This window comes from Hyperolius riggenbachi, chromosome 1, assembly GCF_040937935.1.
Source record: "Hyperolius riggenbachi isolate aHypRig1 chromosome 1, aHypRig1.pri, whole genome shotgun sequence".
In the NCBI taxonomy this organism is placed as follows: Eukaryota; Metazoa; Chordata; class Amphibia; order Anura; family Hyperoliidae; genus Hyperolius; species Hyperolius riggenbachi.
Window position 1 is genome coordinate 545601400 of NC_090646.1, and position 22949 is coordinate 545624348.

A 22949-nucleotide genomic window follows, 5' to 3' on the forward strand; every position below is an offset into this window, starting at 1 on the left:
GCGTGGGGGTGGAGGGCAAAATGGGAGGGTAGAGTTAGATAAGGTGACCTTAGTGAGGGCTAGGTGGTGAAGGAGCAGGTGGAGGAAGAGCATATTGTGATATGTAGATAGTGGAGGAAGGGGAGGAAGAGGTGTGCAGAAAGGTGGAGGAGTCATGGAGTTTGAGAGTAGGGAGAAATGGTTTGTGTAGGCTGAGATGTTTGGCAGTGTTTAAAGTTGTAAATAATTCCTTATCCCAAGATTGCAATATTAGGCAGCTGTCATGCCGATCCCCAACCCCCAGGATACAATTATTTTTCGGTAGTTTTTGCGCTTCCCACAAAATCACATAAAAACAGGCACGAAAACACAAAACCGCATGGGGAAAGAATCAAAGGACAAAACACAGAATCAGACAAGCAGAAAAACACAGAAAATCACATGAAAACATCACATGGATAAGTGTGACCATTGCCGTAGTGAACTGGTAAGGGGTACTAAAGGCCTCATTTACCAGTTGGCATTTGGTGCTTCACATTCACTCAGCTGGTAACCCTGAATTTCATTGGGCAAATTGCTTTTGATTTGATGGACCGGGTGTGCATACAGTACGTTGAAGCAAACACTAGGCTATTATTAGTGACATTCCAGTTACCATTCTTGTTGGCTGTTGTATTCCAAACAGAAAAACATTCCAGAATCATGCTATGCTGCTTTGCTGCAGCTGTGAAAATGATAGCATGCGGCATCACAGAAACGTTGGCATTGATCTACTGTACTTCTTTCATTTCAATCCCACCACCTTCCTTTGAAGAGTGCTGGCTGGAGATAACATCCATAAACGTTTTACAAAGAAAAGATGCAAAGCTTCCAACTTCCCGAAACACAGGGATTTTTTTTTAAATCCACTGAAAAAAAGGGCCAGTTTGAATGATGCTGTTCCAAAAGAGCCAAAGTTATTTTAAATAACAATGCAACATATTCCCCTAATAAATTCAGGATTAATAATACATGATGCAGAGCAATTCACACACTAAATTAGAAGCCAGCTAATAGGATTTTTTAAGCAGAAGTCGCCCATTGCTGATTTGTAATTCATTCTAATGATTTTAGATACCCCATTCTTCAGAGGACTATAAGCTTGCTCAGTTATATGGTATAATTTTATCATAATGATTACTGCATATTCGAATGAGAAGTACACTTGAAGCCTGACAAACAATTTTTGTTGTTAAAATGCCAAGTGTTTGGCAAATAACAGCAGTCTGTAATGACGTGTCCTGTTTAAGGAAGAAATAGAATTGGTCTAAGACAAAAGGGCAAGACTATTTGCAGTAAACCAAATAGAAGTTTGTATTAGGTGCATAAATGATGCAATAGCAGTAATTGTTTGCTAACAAAAACTGGTGTGAGTACAGGGCTGCACAATATTAGAGAACTGTCTGCAACACAGTGGTCAGTTAAAATATTTTAGCTCAGATATTTGCCAGAAAAGGTGAATTTTAAAGCTAGACATTTGATCTGAATTTTCTGGACAATTTAGCATGGAGTAATAGCATTGTTAGTGAGTGTGGTTACCGATAATGGCAGTTGGTATTGTCTACTTTTTCTTGTCTGCCAGTAGTAAAAATGATGACCTGCAGGATTATTGTGGATCAAACAATATGAACGAATTACACAGTGAATATTAACCTCCTTAGCAGTAATCACGAGTTCAGCTCGGGGTGGAAAAAACATGCCAGCAGCGGTATTCCCAAGCTGAACTTGTGGTAATCGCCAGGAGGTTACAGTAGAATATAGCGCACAGCAGGCATTTTATCTCACCTCCCGGGGGATCTGGATGTCAGCCGTCATTCTTCTTCCTCTCCTCCGAGGCTCTTCTTCCCCACTCGTGAGATCGCCATCTGTCGTCATGACGACAGCCGGAAATCTCACTATAGGGTTACAGGTAGGAAAAACTGCAGCACTGGATCCCAGGGAGGTGTGTGATTGCTGGGGCTGCTGCAGATCTCCCTGGCAGCATGATTTTTCCAGGTTTTAGGGTCTGAAACATACAAAAAATGTTTTAGACCTTTTTAGACCCTAAACTCCAGAAAGAATTATAATGCCAAGGGAGTTAATCATTTCTTGATTTCTCTTCAATTTTTTTACTTCTCACTTTGCAATGTATTCATTTTTTTTCCCTACTACTATTTTTCAGTTAAATTCCTCTTTAAAAACAAAATTTTCAGTCTTATTGTTTCTATCCTATAAGTTCCTATACCTGTTCTAATGTGCTCTGGCATACTGCAGCCTTTTCTAGTTGCACTGTCTCTGTAATATATCTAATCTTCCTTTGTCAAGGTTTGTCGAGGCAGAGAGGAATGCACTGCCTTTTGTTGTGATAGGGAGAAGTTATGCACACCTCCTCCATGCCCCCTGCAGGCTCTGTGTGTGTGCTTTGTTTATCCCTCACAGACAGGTCTCTGCTCACAGCCAGTGTGTCTGTGACCTTGTGAACAGCTGTGAGTGCAGAAAGATCAGTTCAAAGCCCAGACAAGCAGCTAAGGCAACAAGTGGGAGAAACATTACAGCAGTCAAGTCACTTTTGAGAAGAGCCTCTGCAAACAGGCACCTGCTCTGATGATGTATTTCCTGTTTGGCGGCCATCTTCATTGTTTACAAAAACAATTAATAAAACAGTGATTTTATTACCAAGAAAGCAGCAGGAGCAGCGAAAATGTCACAGAGGGGGCTAGGAGAAGACAACAAATAGGCTAGTACTTTTATTTATGTAAGATTTTCACAGTACAGATTATCTTTAATATAATTCAAATAAAATTAACAGGATTATAAGGAAATGACAAAAAGTATTTGACTTGAGACAACAACCATATACACTAAACATACAGTAGATGTTCAGCTTAATAACAGCTTTTAGTTTTCAGTATTCTTGTCACCAAACTTTTCGCACAGTTCCTCCATTTCACTGACCATCTTAACCATCTTGGTAGTGATGGCAAAGTGCAAAATGCATTATGTTCAGACCTACTATACTCATTTTCATAACAGTTATCAAATTCAGAAAGCATTACTTCAGCATAAATAAGTCACATTTAAAGACGCTGCCCCTTGTAACGATTCCTATTGAAACGGTATGAATTAAATATTACAAGCAGCTCCCTTTTCTTCATTAACCACTTTACCCCCGCGCGTACGTATTTCTCCGCCCCTTTTTCCATCCTTTAAAAACCAGGGACGGAGAAACACGTACTTTCCGCGTTCCCGACGCTGCCCGCGCTCCCGCTCGTAAACACGCCGCCCGCCGCTAGTAAAACCGCCGCCGCCCGCTCGCCCAGAGATCAATGAACGGGAAAATCCATTCCCGTTCGTTGATCTAAGCCCCGCAATGATCAGCTGCTCTCCTATGGGCAGCGCGATCATTGTGAGAAAAAACTCACGTGTCCATGCTCATTATACTTCCTCCAAGCTTCCGGAAGGAAGCTTGGAGGTCGCATTAAAACAAAAAGTTACTGTGGCCATCTTGTGGCCAAATAGTAAACTACACCCTACACATTTTTCACATACAAATAAATGACTTTTACACATAAAATTAACTCATTACCTCCCACACTCCCCATTTTTTTTTTTTTTTGTAATTAAAAAAAAAATAAAAAATTTACAATTAAAAAAAATACATAAATAGTTACCTTAGGGACTGAACTTTTTAAATATTTATGTCAAGAGGGTATAACACTGTTACTTTATAAACTATGGGCTTGTAATTAGGGATGGACGCAAAACTGAAAAAAATGCACCTTTATTTCCAAATAAAATATTGGCGCCAAACATTGTGATAGGGACATAATTTAAATGGTTTTATAACCGGGACAAAAGGGCAAATACGTTTCATGGGTTTTAATTACAGTAGCATGCATTATTTAAAAACTATAATGGCCGAAAACTGAAAAATAATTATTTTTTTCCCCACATTTTTCCTATTTTCCCATTAAAACACATTTAGAAAAAAATAATTCTTGGCATAATGTCCCACCTAAAGAAAGCCTAATTGGTGGCGAAAAAAACAAGATATAGTTCATTTCATTGCGATAAGTAATAATAAAGTTATAGACGAATGAATGGAAGGAGCGCTGAAAGGTGAAAATTGCTCTGGTGCTCAGGGGGTAAAACCCCTCAGTGGTGAAGTGGTTAATATTTGTTATGGCTGCCTTTATCCTGTTCCCTGTGAGAGGATGCTGGGTCTGCTGGTACCTGCTGGTACCATGTTTCCCCAAATAAAAAGGCATTATGTGTGAGGACGAATTCCAGGCATTCACAAATGAAGGCATTGTAGGAGTCATCCTTGTTCTCCCTGTCTAGAAACATCCTCACAGCACTTATGCCATTGAGATGTGGGATCCTACTGTAAAGGCTGGTAACATGAATGGTCACCAGCAGGTCTCCCCTACACCACAATGAGGACCCAAGGCCCCCCAAAACGTCGATAGTGTCACTAAGATGTCTATATGCAACTGAAGCCCTCTCCAACGATTGGCTGACCTGCTCAGCTTTTGCTTGATTAATCACTGCAGACTAGGTGTAACGTGTGTGTGCACTTCTTATTGGCTTATAAGCAGCCTGCAGGCTTTATAAAGCAGCAGAGGACTGTTTGGGAGTGAGTATTTCCCTCTTTGTGTGTTTGGTAAGTTTCAGAGCAGTTGGGGACAGGCTCTTGGGGGTGGCAGCTCCAGGGCTTGACTGCGCTCACATATGGTGTTACATGCTGGTTCTGGGGCCCCGGGCAGTGAGAGTTCCCGGGGCCCCAGGCTGGCTTGTGCACCATTGTTTTTAATTTTAGTGTCACTAAGATGTGACGGAATATGTGACAATAATGGCCGGAGGATGTGGTCCAGGTATCTGGAGAGTCTCTCCGCCCGATACAATAGGTCGGCCCGGAGGGTCGGTCAGGGATTTATGGATTTTAGGCAAGCAATACCACATGGGTTTAACTGGGAAAGGAGGCAAAAGGTTATTAGCCAAAGTAGATGTCAAGAAGCCTTTTTCTACCTCTCTTCGGAGGAGTGACCTCAAGGCAGAATGATAGCTAGCCATGGGGTCTCTTCTAAGGGGTCTGTAAGATGCAGTATCTGACAGTTGTCTAAGAGCTTCTGCTTTATACTTTTCGGTTTAAAGGAGTACAACAGATCCCCCTTTATCTGCTTTTTGGATAGTCAAGTCAGGGTAAATTTCTTGGGTGCAGATCCCAGGTTCTAAACCAAGAGGCAAGCCGAATATACCCAGTAAGCCTAGAGTATACTGGACCACTGATTCGGATTCGAGTGGAGAGGACACCCCAAAACCACGCCCAAGGCAAAACCCCAAGAAGCCAGTTCCCATCAACCCAAATGACGCCCCTTTAGGCGGCGTGTCAGGCATGGGAGAGGGAGAGGAAAAAGACAAAAGAGTCACTTGGGAGGACTAGCCAAGCGGGAAAGGCAAGAAGAGGAAAACCTATCAGCAATAATGCCTTTGAATATCAAAACAAGTTTGGTGAATCTGACCACGGTGGAGCTACCAGAAGGAATGGAGAGCCTCCTGAATAACGGAGTAAACTTTTCTTTGGTCCAACAATTTAACTACTCACAATTTAATGTAGATCTATACAAGGGAGTTAGAAAGCTGAACATTCAGCATCATTTTGGGAAGATGTAAACAGAAGAGACTAATGTCTCTGTTAGGTCCCCAGAAAATGTATCAATCATTTATAGGTACTTTGGGATTTAGCCCAGAAGGATCATGGAGCGATAAGGAACTTGGAGAAATTACAGACCTGAACGAGCTTTTGGTGGAATCAGCCCAGGTTGATGTACCATTGTCTGACAACACCAAATTTAAACCATGCAGGTCCATTATGCCCTTTCCCACACAAGCAGGTTCCTGTATTGATCTATTTGAGAAACAAGTAGATAGTGAAGTCAAAGCTTTGATTTATCCTACAGCAGCTTCGTACGTATCCCCTACAGAAAGTAGAGCTCGACAGTGGCTGAAAAATCGCCCTGACTTGACTATCCGTAAAGCAGATAAAGTGGGATCTGTTGTACTCCTTTCAACCGAAAAGTGTAAAGCAGAAGCTCTTAGACAACTGTCAGATACTGCAACTTACAGACCCCTTAGAGGAGACCCCACGGCTAGCTATCATTCTGCCTTGAGGTCACTCCTCCGAAGAGGGGTAGAAAAAGGCTTCTTGACATCTACTTTGGCTAATAATCTTTTGCCTTCTTTCCCAGTTAAACCCGTGTGTTATTGCTTGCCTAAAATCCATAAATCCCTGACCGACCCTCCGGGCCGACCTATTGTATCGGGCCTAGGGTCGGTAACGGAGAGACTCTCCAGATACCTGGACCACATCCTCCGGCCATTATTGTCACATATTCCGTCACATCTTAGTGACACTATTGACGTTTTGGGGGGCCTTGGGTCCTCATTGTGGTGTAGGGGAGACCTGCTGGTGACCATTCATGTTACCAGCTTTTACAGTAGGATCCCACATCTCGATGGCATAAGTGCTGTGAGGATGTTTCTAGACAGGAAGAACAAGGATGACTCCTACAATGCCTTCATTTGTGAATGCCTGGAATTCGTCCTCACACATAATGCCTTTTTATTTGGGGAAACATGGTACCAGCAGGTGTCGGGCACCGCAATGGGGACCCCGGTTGCTTTTACTTATGCAAACCTTTTTCTAGGTGCATGGGAAGAACTTTACATCCATTCTGCTGATAATCTCTACCGCTTGGCTCTGAGGATGTGGTCCAGGTATGTGGATGATGTCCTGGCCTTTTGGTCAGGAGATGTTCCACTCCTCCAGTGCTTTCTGAATTACCTTAATAAGAACAATGTTAATATGCCTGCGTGGTACGGCGAGCTAGCCTGGCCCGCAGTTGTTGTTTACTGCATTTTACCATGGAATGGTCAGGATACAGCATTTGTTTTCTTGATCTTGAACTGGCTATTACACAAGAGGGTATTTTGACTAGAGGCTATCGCAAGCCCACTGCCTCTAATACCATCTTACACTGCAATAGCTATCATCCCAAACATGTTATAAAATCTCTTCCTTTTGGCCAGTTTCTGCACTTGCGCAGAAACAACACCCAACTGGAAGACTTTCTTAAACAAGCAGAAGACCTCAAACAAAGACTTCTTGCCCGAGGTTATAACGAAAGCAGTTTAGATGCAGCCATTAAAAAAGCTACCAATAAGGACAGGTCGGAGTTGATCAAAAGGAGGGAGCGAAACAGACCCTCAAAAGGTTCGGGAGTATTCTAATTTGAATTTTCCCCAATGGCCAACCAGATCAAGTGGGCCTTCAGTAAAAATTGGTCCCTCCTTTTGGAGAACCCAATACTGAAGAACACCTTGCCACCCCAACCACTGATGGGTTGCCATGGCAACCACTCTCTATTCTGCACTGTTGCGCATCACCCTTTACACGCACCGCCGGTGGACGCACTGCCATAGGCCGCCGTGCGGCGACGTCATAGATGACGTGCGCACGCGACCTCTTGGATATGGCCGTGCCTTCCACTGACTACTCCCTGTTTACAGCGCACCTATGGACCAAACATTTCATGGGGGCGGGTCCTTTCTGCGGACCGGAAGCGCGTCTCTTGTTAGACGCACATTTAACACCGCTGGCATTCTTACACTTCGTGCACTCACCTCTGAAGAAGCTTGGCGTAGGCCATGCAAAACGGTCATTAGGCCGTGCACCTATTTGGCGCCCACACCTGCTGCCTCCCACTACCACCCAGGTATAGCCTTTGGACACTTTTGATTATGACATGTTTTCTCTGTCATTATCATCCAGTTTGTTAAACATTCACCTGTGATGCAACTTTTTGTATTCTGCCACTCGGTGTCACTTTGCTATCAATAAACTATAGTGCCAGACCTCTTCTGCTCCCTTGAGTTCAAAATTTGTAAAGCTTGGTTTAAAGAAAAAAAATTAAATAACTAAATTAATTCAGTTCCAACAGCAGCAATCAAGTCACTGCTGTTCTCTTCTCTAAAGAGCACCTCTGGTAACTAATTAAAAACACACAGATCCCCTAATGAGGATGAGCTAAAACAAGCTGGCACATTGCATTGCGTTTCATGTGTCACAGGAGCCCCATTTCAGCTGGGCTCCGACACATAGTCCTGACTTGCACCCCTTGAAGAAAACGAGAGAGGCCTTTTCTGTATTTCCAGATACCTACATCAAACGCAATATGCCGGCCCGTTACAACTCATCTTCATTAGAGGATTGATTTGTTTTTAATTGGTCACCAGAGATATTTTGTATTCTTAAGCAAATTTGGGCTATCAGGGCACAATAAACCTGTTTAAATCCTGGCAGTCTGGGCTGCACCTCTCCATAAGGCACTAAATAGACCTGAGTGGTGCATTAACTTGAAATGTGGTAGCTACCCCCTCTGCATGAAGGAGGTCCAGAGAAGAGGGCAGTCATGTGATTTCATAATTGATTGTATAGCTTGAAATAAAACCAATCTACCATACACTACTATTATTTTTTTCTAAAAAAGCAAAAAAAACCTGAATTTTCCACCACCAGTGAGATAATTTTATAAAGAAATTCAGAAATTTCAACAGATTTTACTCGATAAAAATACACAAAAATTTTCTATACAACCAATTGTTTTTATCCAAAAATATACCCCAAAATTCAATATTTTTATTAAATCATGTATACCCATCGTACGACAGTCACTGCAATATAACATTGGAGAAGAGTTTGCGCAAAAGAGCTTACAATATAAAAGGTGGTGTTACTCACATATAAGTCGAATGTTTGGGACAAAAAAAGTGTCCCAAAAGTGGGGGGTCTGCTTATATGCGAGCCATGTACGTAGTGACCCCTTGAGTGCAGTAACCACCGCAAAGTAAAAGAAAAAGTTATTCCATGACCCCCCTCCAGTCATGTGCTCAGTGCTGCAGGCACAATTAGGTGGCCATGTTACCCCCAGCGCACTGCTAGACAAGAATGTCTGGCAGCTTTGAAGTATCCGCTGCGTCTCTCTTACTTCCCTCCCCAAATATCTCCATAGACATATGCAAGGTTGTGCGGCTTCTTTTGCTCTCCGCCAGGCCGCCACCACCGAGGCTCCACTGCAACTGAAGTCCATAGCAATAAGATAACAGAGGCGCAAAAAGGATAAAAGCGACTAAATGAGCTTAAAAACCAATTTGGTAATAGAGGAGGCAGTGGTGGACTTACCTCCTCCAAGCAGAACACACGACTGTAGATTTTCAGTCAAAAAAAGTTTATTGGGTACTCCAAAATAAAGTGCAACGCGTTTCGCAGGTTAAACCTGCTTCCTCAGGCAATACAGATAGGAGTAAAAAAAGCATCTGCTAGTAACATCGAAGCTGAGCGCCTCTGTGCTCAATTCTCAAATTGAAAAGAAATTGTAAAGAAATTGTATCAAGGGTAGCCACCTGTAACAAACCTACCTGGTTTGGTCTCTGGAAGCTACTCTGATAGTTTGGAGCAGCTGGAGGAAGCTTCCTCTTCCTCTTTGATCAAAGGCATCCCCGGCTCTCCTATAGATGTGGGTCGGCGTGTTGGTTCTGGCAGGACGCGCGCAGTTTAGAGCTGTCTTTATAGGCTGAGGAGGCGTGTCTGATGGGGTGTCAGCGGTGATGTCATCAGCTGACACCTTTTTGCAGAAGGTGCTGTCATTTCTGGGGGCGGGCTTTTGCTCTGCCTCCTGGGTATTTAAGGCCTAAGTATTCACTTGCTGGTTGGCCTTGATACAAATCAGTATGCTGGTTCTTGGCCTAGCTAGCTACATTTATATATTGTGTAGACGCACAATATATATGTACTCTAGTTAGTCAGTCTTGTATTTGTAGTTATATTATATATTTTCATAATATATTGTAGTAACATCTGATTGTACATTTATCTGTGTACCGACTTTTTGCCTGCCTCTTGACCTCGCTCTTGTCCTTCTATACCACTGCCATCTGATACACGTGTTCGACTAGGCCGGTCCCTGAGTTCGTTATTGCCTGATCCTTACAATACGACTGACATCTGACTTATGTATATGACCTTGCCTGTTTATTGACTACGATATTGCCTTGCTACTCTGTACCTCGATACCTCTGACTTGTGTATGACTATTGTGTATACACGTGTACGTTACCTCATCACGTATCAGCGTGATACCACCTTTAGGAATGGAATTGGAGAGACTGAAGGCTGCAGTATAGAAACTTTGAAGCATTCAATGAGTTTGTTATAAGTGAGTGAGATAAGTATAGTGTGTTGTTTCTGTTGCATTTTTAATGTAGTAATAAAGATACATCATAAGCTATAAAGTCATTTAAAGGATAGCCACAGTAGTTAAAATATTGTGGTTGATGTACTCACCATTTAATAAGCTGTCATACAAGTAGCATTAATTAACACTCTTTACTTCTTGCAAAGTTCACTATTTGAAAGTGACAGTTTTCTCACTTGCAAACAGAAATAACAGCCAAGAAGCACCACTAACCTTTTCTACAAGAATATCATGGGCCCTCGCTACACGCTTGTATGTTTAGGTGATGGCTGCAGTGACCACCAGCAAATAGCAGTCTCTGCCTCTTTTTAACCATCTACTGTGTCATAAAATAATGTTTATAGCACATCACTGCAACCTCAAATAAATATATATTTAAAATACATATTTTATTAATGTTTATTTTAATATCTTGTTTTCTCATCACAGCCTTCCTGCAATACAGAACATTTCCCTGCAATAAGCAGGCATACACACACACATACGCACGCACAGATACACACACAGAGACACACAGATACACACACACATACACAGAGACACACACAGACACACAGACACACACACACACACACACACACACACACTGCGACACACACAGAGACACACATGCACACATAAACACAGACATACACACAGACAAACACACAGACACACACACACATACACACGCACAGAGACACACACAGAGACACACAGACACACACACACATACACAGAGACACACACAGAGACACACACAGACACACGCATGCACACACAAACACAGACATACACACAGACAAACACACAGACACACACACACACAGACACACACGCAAACACAGAAAAACACAGATACACATACACACACAAACACACATAGATACACACACACACACACACAAACACATACACACACACACACACACACACACAGACACTCATACACACACACAGACACACACAGAGACACACACAGAGACACAGACACACACAGACACACGCATGCACACACAAACACAGACATACACACAGACAAACACACAGACACGCACACACAGACACACATGCAAACACAGACAAACACAGATACACATACACACACAAACACACATAGACACACACACACACACACACACACAAACACATACACACACACACACACACAGACACACATACACACACACAGACACACACAGAGACACAGACACACACAGACACACGCATGCACACACAAACACAGACATACACACAGACAAACACACAGACACACACACACAGACACACACGCAAACACAGACAAACACAGATACACATACACACACAAACACACACACACACACACACACAAACACATACACACACACAGACACACACACACAGACACACACACAGACACACACACACGCAGTCACACACACAGACAAACACACACACACACACACACATACACACACACAGACACACACACACGCAGACACACACACAGACACAGACACACACGCAGACACACACACACAGACAAACACACACACACACATACACACACACACAGACACACACACACACCGACACACACACAGACACACACACACACGCAGACACACACACAGACAAACACACACACATACACACAGTCGCACGCACATACACACACACGCACATACACACACACGCACAAACACACACACAGACACACACACACACACACAGAGACACACACACACACAGACACACACACACACACACACACACACACAGACACACACACACACACACACACACAGACACACACAGAGACACACATAGACACGCATCCATCTGAAAATGGCGCCTGCGAATAATGGCGCACGGTGTTGCCGCTAATCCGTTTGCCGCTTATCGCTATTTAACGTTAAAGCCTTATTGTTATTTAACGTTAAAGCCTTATTGTTATTTACCGTTAACACACAGAACCCTCTCTGTACCTATCCCTAACCCCTAAACCCCCCCTGGTGGTGCCTAACCCTAACCACCCCCCTGGTGGTGCCTAACCCTAAGACCCCCCTGGTTGGTGCCTAACCCTAATACCCTACTGGTGGTGCCTAACCCTAAGACCCCCCTGGTGGTGCCTAATCCTAACCACCCCCCTGGTGGTGCCTAACACTAACCACCCCCCTGGTGGTGCCTAATCCTAACAACCCCCCTGGTGGTGCCTAACCCTAAGACCCCCCTGATGGTGCCTAACCCTAAGACCCCCCCAGTGGTGCCTAACCCTAACCTTGACAGTGTTACATTAAATCCATTCCCCGTTTTGCAGTTAAATAACGTCAGCAGTTTGGCTTATGTAGGGCGCTATTGATAAATAACGTTAGTGTGTGCCACTATTGATAAATAACGTTACTGTGTGCCACTATTGATAAATAACGTTAGTGTGTGCCGTTTTTCTTCTTTTTTCCCTGTGCGCCATTATTATGCAGTACTAACGATAAATAGCGATAAGCGTATCTTTTTAATGCGGCGCCATTTTTATGCATAGGCGCTGTGCGCCATTATTCACTGATCCCCATAGACACACACTACTTGATATTTATTCTAGTAGAGCTGTCTGTGGTTCCGTTCTGCTGAGAACTATGGAGGTTGCATTTCTTTCATATATCACAGATAATTATTATTAAAGTCAACAATGTCATGCTGGGAAAGTATCACTAACACTAAAGTGAACCTAAACACTTTGATAACTAGTATTTTTTTTTACGAAGTTGTCAGAAGGAATTTGCAATTATTCAGGTTGAAGTGAGCATATGAGGTCTCCCACGATGCATCACTCCTGAATATGGAAGTTATCCCTTGTTGTCCATGTAAGCTAACTACACCTCCAGAACCCCGGAATACAATGATGTGTCAGCTTGTTAATATTACAGAGCCTCAACTAGGCAAACAGCGTTTGCTGGGAAATCTGCAACTCTGGGTGTTTAATGTCCTTCCCCACAGAACCGCATTAATCCATGCCATGCACTGATAAGGGCCAACCAATCCGAAGCAGTCTGTGGCATGTTGGATTATTGTGGCTCTGTATTATCACATAATTGCATTCCAGCAATTCTGGAGGTGTTTTTATAGGAACAACAAATGATGATTTGCTTATTCTACACAATCTCATATCTTGAGTCCAGAATGTCACCTTTGTTATGTGCATAACTTGTTAAATAAATACTGTATATAATAAAAAGCCAACTTCTTTAATTGCAAGTCTATTGAAAAACAAAGGCTTGGCATGGCTGCCAGCAGCCTATGCTTATCTCTGCCTCCCATTGTCAGTTCAGGCACTGTCCTATTGGTATAATCACATGATCAGGAGCTCTGCCAGTTTTTAGCTTTTCTTCACCCGAAATTGTAAGTGAAATCTCTAAATAAAAGCTGAACATGAACAAATCCTGCAGCACGATCTATGCAAATGCTGTTGAGCAGGTTTACTTTAAGTCGTAAAAAACAATTGTCAAGTGTAATGTTTTTTACTGAACCTGACAAAAATAAAAATAGAATATACAGAACAGTGTAACATTTATATATAAATACACTTAACTGCCTTCAATACGGCACATGAGATCTTTAAACTCTACACTTCTCTTTACATTAACACTGTTCAGCTGAGTACCAGTTTTATTCTTAAGAAGCCATCTGTGCTAGTTTAGAGAGAATTTTTTCTTGGGGTTGAGCCAAAGAAACATGGGAATAATCAAATTGGTAGTGAGAGCCAAACACACTTTATTAATAAACAAGGTAGCGGTGATAGGAGTCGTCATTTAACTCCAATAGCTGCTGCATTCGATTACAGCTCCACTTTACAGGAAGAGATGTGAGTTAAAACCAGAACTGCTCCAGTTGTCTCCTGTTCATCAGCATGGGATAAAGTCAAGATAAAGCTGCTCTTCTGTGTTCATCACGAGGACCTACGGTATATAAAAAGGGCAGTTTTCTGTTGTTTTGTATGGGTTTAATTTTCACTGCCAAGATGTGCTTAAACCTGCACATCAGGAGCCACGACTGGCTCTACTGTAATGAAAAGGGATTGTTTTCCTCAGGGTTGGTTCAAACCACATTGGGGTCACGGGGGAAAATTAACCTGGGGGCCCCCTGCACCATATTCAGCACCCAGGGCCCCTGAGCCAGCTACCACTCCCCCTACATCTCACCCCTCAACTTTACTGTGCTCCCCGGGGTCCCTGCACTGATTTTGTCAGCATAGCAGCTCACCTGCTCCAGCCCATGCACTCTAGTCTTCATCCTCACAGGGAGGCTTTTTGTCAGTGACATGTTGCGTAATGCCATGTGGCAGGTCATGGAGAAGAAGCAGCCAGTAGGGTTGAAGACAGGGAGCCCAGACAGAGCAGCGCTGGGATAGGTAAGTTGCTATGCTGACAAAACTTTGCAGGGGCCACAGGAAGCACAAGTTAGGGGAAATCTGGGGGGTCCATCAGCACTCGGTGGCCCTGGGGAAATTACCCCCTTTGCCTCTATGGTAGCAAGGCCCTGGTTTTCTCACTCATCACCAGACATCATATTGCTCGTCCAGCTAACTGCACACACTGGTTATGAAATAGATCTGCTGTGATCATGTAGTAGGATGTTCAGTGAAGAAGACCTTTCCTTACCCTCACCAGTCTTATACATCTTTTCATTAGCCACTAAGGTTGGGGTGCCCAGTAAGGCAGAGCCAGAGAGAACAGAGCCCATCTTTTGGCTAATACCAACCCACTTCTCCAATCTTCTTTCCATGCTACACCTCTCATCTCCTAAGAGGTGCAAGATAGTCTCCTCTGCCTCGATGTGCCCAACAAAAGAGTTTGAGGTAATAGTATGGGAGTTTATGATGCTATCTGGTCACCCCCTTAATAATTAAGAGGGTGACTAAATAACTAATTCCAGAAAATGGCTGGCAGACAGCTGATTCATCCAGGGAATGGGCCTTTCATACTACATTTTCCATATATATACACTAACCTTTTGCCCCAGATGCTTATTTCCTGAAAAGACGGTTTATTATCATCCCTCAGCAAGCAGCTCGGTTTACACATCTACATTTACAGCTGATTTCAAAATCTGATTGCTCACACTAGGACAACAGAATTTAAATTTGCTCAATGACTGATGAGTGTGACTTTTCTCCATATACCTCCCACGTAAGTGTCAGCAGTTGTCATTTCCTCTGTAATCCCTCTGTTACATTTTAAACTAGTTTAATGCCAGGCCAAAGAATAAATAGTGAGACACTTTGAAGGATTTACCTAAATTGCCTATGACTAACTAGTATGTAAACAACATTTTTTCTTTTTATGAGACACGTCTATTAGGTGATCATGAATGCATTATGTCATGACACATCTTCGTATTTTATCTAGCACTCACATCTTAGACGGATAGAAAGAAAAACAGCATGCTCTAAATTTTTTGCAGTTTTGCCTAAAAGGCTGACCTATAACGACATTTGTACACGGCAGATAAAAGAATCCAATGGAAATGCCAAATATGCATACTTTAGATGTAACCTGTAATCAGTTCTCCAATACTTTAGTTTTCTTTCCATATCTGATACCTTGAGACACAAATAGTTATGCCGACTTAATAAATGTGCTGTCTCTGGTGTTTTTAAAGCAACATGTACACACTAAAAATGAATATGAAATACAGAAATACATTGCAAGAAAGCATGCTAGAAGACTTTCACGTTTCCTGCTGATATATTTACATACACACTTTAGGTTTCCTCAGCTTAAGCAATTGTTTCTCATTCATTTGTTGTGAATTGCTGATTAGGGATACTTATTCAGATGTCATGGAATTGAAATTTCCTCATCCGGAAATCAGAAAATGGAAATCGGAATTCGGATATTCGTGGAAATAACGCATTACCACAATTTCGGTAATTTTAGCCCAATCTGTAAATGCAGTGAGTTGCTGATTTGGAATGCTCATTCATATTTCACAGAATTGAAATTTACGCATTCCGAAATTGAAAAATGGAAATCCCAATTCTGATTTTCGTGAAAATAACGCATTACCACAACTAGGTAATTTTAGCCCAATTACAGAACTCGGAAGCGTTGGATAAATGAGAGAATTCAAAGTCAACTCGGAAGTATGTGTCCAATCAGAGAAAGCCAAAGATGACCAAAAAAACTACTCCTTGGAGATCGGAAATTAGATTTCTGCAGAAATAACCCATTATCGCAACTCAGTAATTTTATCTTAATCACAGAACTTGAAAGCATTGGACCAATCAAAGAATACACTTGAAAGTATTTAGCCAAACACAGAAATCAAAAACATTACCAAAAAAGGACTCCTCGGAAATAAAAAAAAACAGAGATCGGATTTCTGCGGAAATACTGCATTACAGCAACTTGGTAATTTTAGCCCAATCACAAAACTTAGAAATCGAAAAATCAGAAGTCGTGAAATCAGTAAGCGACATTTGCGACAATCGGAAATAGGCGTTTCCAACCATCCCATGCTGATTGTTTATTTACCCTATGCCAACCCCTCCCTTATAGCAGTTTAGCCCTCCTAAACTGCCAATCAAAATAATCGGGAATGATAATATCTGGCTGCAACTGTCCAAAGGCTGTGCTCTGCATTAATCTTTGGTGGCGATGAGCAGCCGGCATGTTTTCTTTGCAGGTGCTTTAAAGCACATTTGAAATGAGAGGAATATGGAGGCTGACAAATTCATTCCCTTTTAAACAATGCATGTTGCATAGTTTTATTTTGTGTTTAAAAGCTTTCAGTATTTTAGACTTGTGTTTGCTAATTCATTAATATTTTCACGTGTGATAAATGTTCGCTAATTTACCGAAGAGATAACAGCAGTTCTGTGTTGCTACCGCTGTTCTCTGTGCAGTGAGGGCATTGCAATGAAAAAGAGGCATCCCCACATCCCTTTAGATGTGCATGTTATACTGCCTTTGCTCTCTGAATCTGCTCTGAATCTGTCCCATTAGTCTTAACATTCTATTTACTTGCCACAGCTTAGGCCCGGTTCACATTAGCGGTGGCCGTCCGGAATCGCCGTGCCGGAGCCGCACCGCTTGCAGAACGGACGGAACGGACGCACGGCATAGCAATGAAAGCCTATGCGCCCGTTCACATGCGTCCGTTCTGCCGGACCGGAGCCGGACCGGATCTGGGCCGGATCCGGACTCCGGCCTCCGTTCCAACATGCGCTATTTTTTGATCCGGCTCCTCCGGCAGCCGTATCCGGGGCGGAGCCGGACTGCACCATATGGCCAATACAAACCAATGGGAACCGGAGAGCGCACAACACACTGGCTGAGAAATCCGGATGTTCTACCCCACTTCCTATGCGGATTGTTGCGGCGATATTGGATGGGGACACATGGGCAAGCATTTTGGAGTGGAGCAGCACAGCTGGATCCGGATCCGGAGATGTTGGCAGCATGTCGCAGGTGGAGGTGAGTGCTAAACAGCAGAGGGCCTGATTCCACAGGTCCCCCTTCTGCTGACCTCCCAGACCCCAACATTTTTTTTGTTTTTTACGTTACTTTTGCCAAACGGATCCGGATCGCATCCTGATGAACACCTGATGCAACCTGACCGGATCCGGATCGGATCCGGATCAGAACCGTACGGTTCCGATCCGGATCCAGTCCGGATCCGGTCAGGTCATCCGGTCCGTTTGGCAAACAACCGCAAGTGTGAACTGGGCCTAAGATGAACTTTGCGCAAAAGGTGGATCAGCGCAACACCAGGCCGCCTCCGAATGGCCTCCCCAGGAACTACAAACGCACCTTGAACCCAAACAGAAGCTCTGCATATACACCAAAAGCATGGCTGTTTAGTGGGAGCAGCTGACCAAAAACGAATTACATTAGTACATAGCAAGGAAATGAGCAGCGCCACCCAAAAACAGACCAGTGCCCACCTGCAAAAGAGTGCAAGCCCCACCCGCGGGGATGAACACACACCGAGCACACACATGACCTGTCTACCACCAGAGGAGGATGTTAGTTTCTACCAACAGCCTGCATGCAACCCATTAAGCACTCGTCCCTCCCACTGCGAAGAAGTCAATCCTCCATGGGAGGGGCCCAACACCAACTAAATCCTAACCTATGCATATGCATAGCCTGGGTGCGGCTAATCAAATAAAATCGAAAATTGAAAATTGCGCAAAAAGTGGATCAGCGCAACACCAGGCTGCCTCCGAATGGCCTCCATCAGAGATGCGCCGAGCCCCCCCAGGAACTACAAACGCACCTTGAACCCAAACAGAAGCTCTGCATATACACCAAAAGCATGGCTGTTAAGTGGGAGCAGCTGACCAAAAACAAATTACATTAGTACATAGCAAGGAAATGTGCAGCGCCACCCAAAAACAGACTTAATGGGTTGCATGCAGGCTGTTGGTGGAAACTAATTTACCTCACTGCGCTGTAATTTTCATGCGGTAACAGCCTTTATGAATTGACATTTTCCTAAGTGCTCGGTAAACTCAGTTGTTTTCAGCATTACCAAATGCAGTAATGCTTGATGAACTGAAGCAATGGTCTCTTGAAACACACTGAGAAGCTGTAGAGATTACTGCAGTACACAGACATGTGGTCCTGCATATGTCTTGCTCTTGTGTATGCATTTTAAAACATTGCGTTGGCTTGCAGGACCTTGTGCATGCCACAACAAAAGCTATTACTCACAATGCACATGCACTGCAGCATGCACACTCGCAGGACAACGCGACTACTAGGTATGGAAGATTATGACTCTCTCAGTCTGTTCACTGACTGCCCATCAAACAAATGATAAAGTTGAAGTGTCTAACTCTCACCTGCAAAGCTGTCTCCAGTTTCCAGCCCAGTTCCTTCATACATGAGTACGTTCATTTCAGATACCATCATAAATACTCCTTACATCCACCGTAGTCATCTTTTCTCATTCCCATTCAAAGAATTTCTCATGTGCCTCTCCCCTACTCTGGAACTCCCCCCCTAAATCAGTTCAAAACTTACCAGTCTTTGTCCAAATAAAATCTAAACATTCACTTCTTCGGGAAAGTATTTAACCGACCTTAGGCCATATTAGTTGGTTACTGATCCACTTCTTGGCACCATGCATAACGTCATGCATAAAAGTTTTAACTTTGGTAAACAAAGCCAAGGAAATAAGCTTGTCCTACACAAGTGTTTAGCCCCATCTACATGATACAATTTCACATGCGATCGAATTTGATTGGATCTAATTCAATTGGATTGATTAAATCCGACATGTTTGATCGGGACTCGATCGATAGTGTGATTGATTTTGGTTCGTCATCAATGCAAATCGACCACACTATCGATCACACTATGGTTCGTCATCAATGCAAATCGACCACACTATCGATCGTGTCCCGATCAGACATGTCGGATTTAATCGATCCAGACAAATTAGATTCAACCAAAATCGATCGATCGCACATAGAATTGTATCATGTAGATGGGGCTTTAGATAGACTGTTCCAATACAATTATCACAGCTTAAAAAAAACAAAAAACCTTATCATTGCTCTAACATGGCTGGGAATAACTACACATTTTTCATTTAAACTCGGGGAACAAAGGAAGCTTAAAAGAAAAGAACAAGACCTTTCTTTACAATCTTGAAAAGCAGATAACAATTAAAGTAAAAAAAGATTTTGTTTAAAATTAATTGCAATAACTGACCTAACTTGCCACTCTTTTATTTCCTACATCATGTAGGATGTGTTGTTTTGTTTAATATGCAGAGTTTGCAAGATTTAACCAAGCTTCAGGAGAATGCTAGCGATGTCAATGCATATTGTACATGACCTTCACTATACAGTATATATCAGAATATTACATTTAAGATAAAAGTGATGAGGATAATCAGAAAAGCTGTAGAGAAATAAGTGACATCCAGACAGTATTCCATTTTGTAGACTATAAATATGATTTTCCTGTTCTATTAATCCATGTATGATTGGTTAAGTAGCCTACGTCGATGTAGATGTAGAAGTCTATTCAAAGCATTGTCCTGGCATGTCCTTAAATTAGTATGTTTTTTTTATTCCCATTGAAGTGAATTCCTGAAAGAGGGGCTATTTTTAGAAAGTAAGTACTTCCAAAAAGAGTCCATTGTAAATAATGACTGCAAGTTAAAAATAATGTTTCCATCAAGTTACTACAAAAGGCATTAGTTATTCTATTTTCTCTCCTTCCTGACATTGCTGAGTTCACGAGTCCCTTGGCAATGCCCTGGAAAGTACCACAAATTCACATTTCTGACTTCTCCAAAGAAAGACACTGCTTCTGTAAAGGCACTTACATTATCATATAGAATATGCATCAGGAGCATTAATGTAATGGCGATTTAAGTGCCTGTGTGAAACAGTGAGAGTTGAATTATTTAATGTGTGTTTTTCTAAATTATCAAAAATATGAAAAAGAATTGACTGAAAGAAGATTTACCTGTTTTGCCAACAGCAAGCCTGCAAGTCTTATTCATTGTTGAACTATTTTGCTGTGAAACTGAAAAGAAAGATTATTATTTATGATTGATTCATGACAGTGGTGATATTGTTTAATCAGTTGATTGTATGTATTGATTGATTTATAAGAAAATCAAGAGGCACCAGCAACACCAAATAAAAGTCCCTTCGGTGGTGTGAAACAGAGAGCAAGGCACTGATCTCCCAGCATGCACCAGTGACAGCATCAAAGGTAAGGGGTCCATCAAGTACCTCAGCCTGACAGTCGTTTAGTGGGTTCTCCCACTTCGTCAGAAGCCAGTACTCAAGTGTATATACAAATAGTCTGGGTAGACTTTGGACTCTTCATAGCTGTTGACTACGTTCCAGACTGCACCTTATAATATCCTGTCTGAGCATTTAGTGTCAGCCCCTCTGCTCTCTATATTGAACCAGATAGCATTCATATGAAATGTCACCAAATAAGTAAGATAAGTACTTTCTTGGCCTTCTTCTCATCCCTAGCTTACTTACTTTGGCTTGAAGTTATCTGCGAGCTCCAGTCACTCTTAATTAAAGTTAATTAGCAACTTTAGTTGATCCTAAATTAACCTTAAAAATAGAATATTGCATTACATTTCAGACATTGGCATGTCATCATCAGTTCCATCATGAGTCCAGGTTATGACCCGTTTACTCTATTCTTTAAACACTGTGTTATGGAGCTGAGGTTCTCCTTTCCTTCTACTGGCATTTGAATAAGAGTCTGAAACACCTGTTTTAAACCTACAGTAGATTCCCGGTTATATAAATCTCAACAAAACCAGCAGTCTCAGCCAGTGCTGGTCGTAATGGAAAAAGCTACGCTTACGGATCATTACGCGTAATTTTACGCTATTACGCATTACGAAATTACGCTTACGGCATAGACATTCAATTTCGGTACATGTCTGTAATTACGCATTGCCCTTACGCAATTACACGTAAGAATACCGTAATTCAGGTTGTTACGTTATAGGCTTACGCGTAAAATCCTACTAGCAATTAATGCGTAAGGTCATGCTGCCAAGCGGGAAAGTTGACGCATGGATCAATGTTAGGTAGCCGCCGACTTTAAGGGTTAATAGCAAAGCCCCCTTAAGTGCTAAGAGCCTCAAATTTGGAGAATATATTAAGGAGATCAGAAGGAATAAGAGGAAAAACATTTTTTCAAAAAGACCTTATAGTTTTTGAGAAAATCGATGTTAAAGTTTCAAAGGAAAAATATATACATTTAAAAACCCGCCGACTTTAACGGTTAATAGCAAAGCCTGCTTAAAATTTAGGAACACCAAATTCACAGGGTATATTAAGGGGATCGGTGGGAATAAGAGGATAAAAAATTTTTTCAAAAAGACCTTATAGTTTTTGAGAAAATCGATTTTTAAGTTTCAAGGGCAAAAATGTCTTTTAAATGCGGAAAATGACAGGTTTTTTTGCACAGGTAACAATAGTGTTTTATTTTCATAGATTCCCCCAAGTGGGAAGAGTTTTACTTACTTCGTTTTGATTGTGGGAAATATTAAAAAAAAAACGACGTGGGGTCCCCCCTCCCAGACCTCTTTAACCCCTTGTCCCCCATGCAGACTGGGATAGCCAGAATGCGGAGCACCGGCCGCGTGGGGCTCCGCACCCTGACTATACCAGCCCGCATGGTCCATGGATTGGGGGGTCTCGGAAGGGGAGGGGCAGCCAAGCTTTCCCCTCCCCCTCCGAGCCCTTGTCCAATCCAAGGACAAGGGGCTCTTCTCCACCTCCGATGGGCGGTGGAGGTGGAGGCCGCGATTTCCTGGGGGGGGGGTTCATGGTGGCATCTGGGAGTCCCCTTTAAAAAGGGGTCCCCCAGATGCCCACCGCCCTCCCAGGAGAAATGAGTATAGAGGTACTTGTACCCCTTACCTATTTCCTTTAAGAGTTAAAAGTAAATAAACACACAAACACATAGAAAAAGTATTTTAATTGAACAAAAAACATAACCACGAAAAAAGTCCTTTAATATTCTTAATTAACCATTAATACTTACCTGTCCCTTTAAAAGCCAGTTCCCACGCAATATCCTCGGAAATATACTAATCAGTTACAATGTAACAAAGTTATTACAATGTAACAACTTTGTTACTTTGTAACACCACCGCACCCGACGTCACTCGCCGCTC

At 42.4% G+C, this 22949-nt stretch overlaps 1 long non-coding RNA gene across 1 annotated transcript in view; it reads right to left on the minus strand.

Annotated features, from left to right (window-relative positions):
• The window catches only part of LOC137557012 (uncharacterized), an 82254-nt gene extending 71773 nt beyond the window's left edge, over nt 1–10481 (minus strand). Inside the window, exon 1 of the long non-coding RNA XR_011029518.1 lies at nt 10400–10481. This is a non-coding gene — a long non-coding RNA (uncharacterized lncRNA). The remainder of the gene's footprint in view (nt 1–10399) is intronic.
• Nucleotides 10482–22949: the final 12468 nt, after the last annotated feature.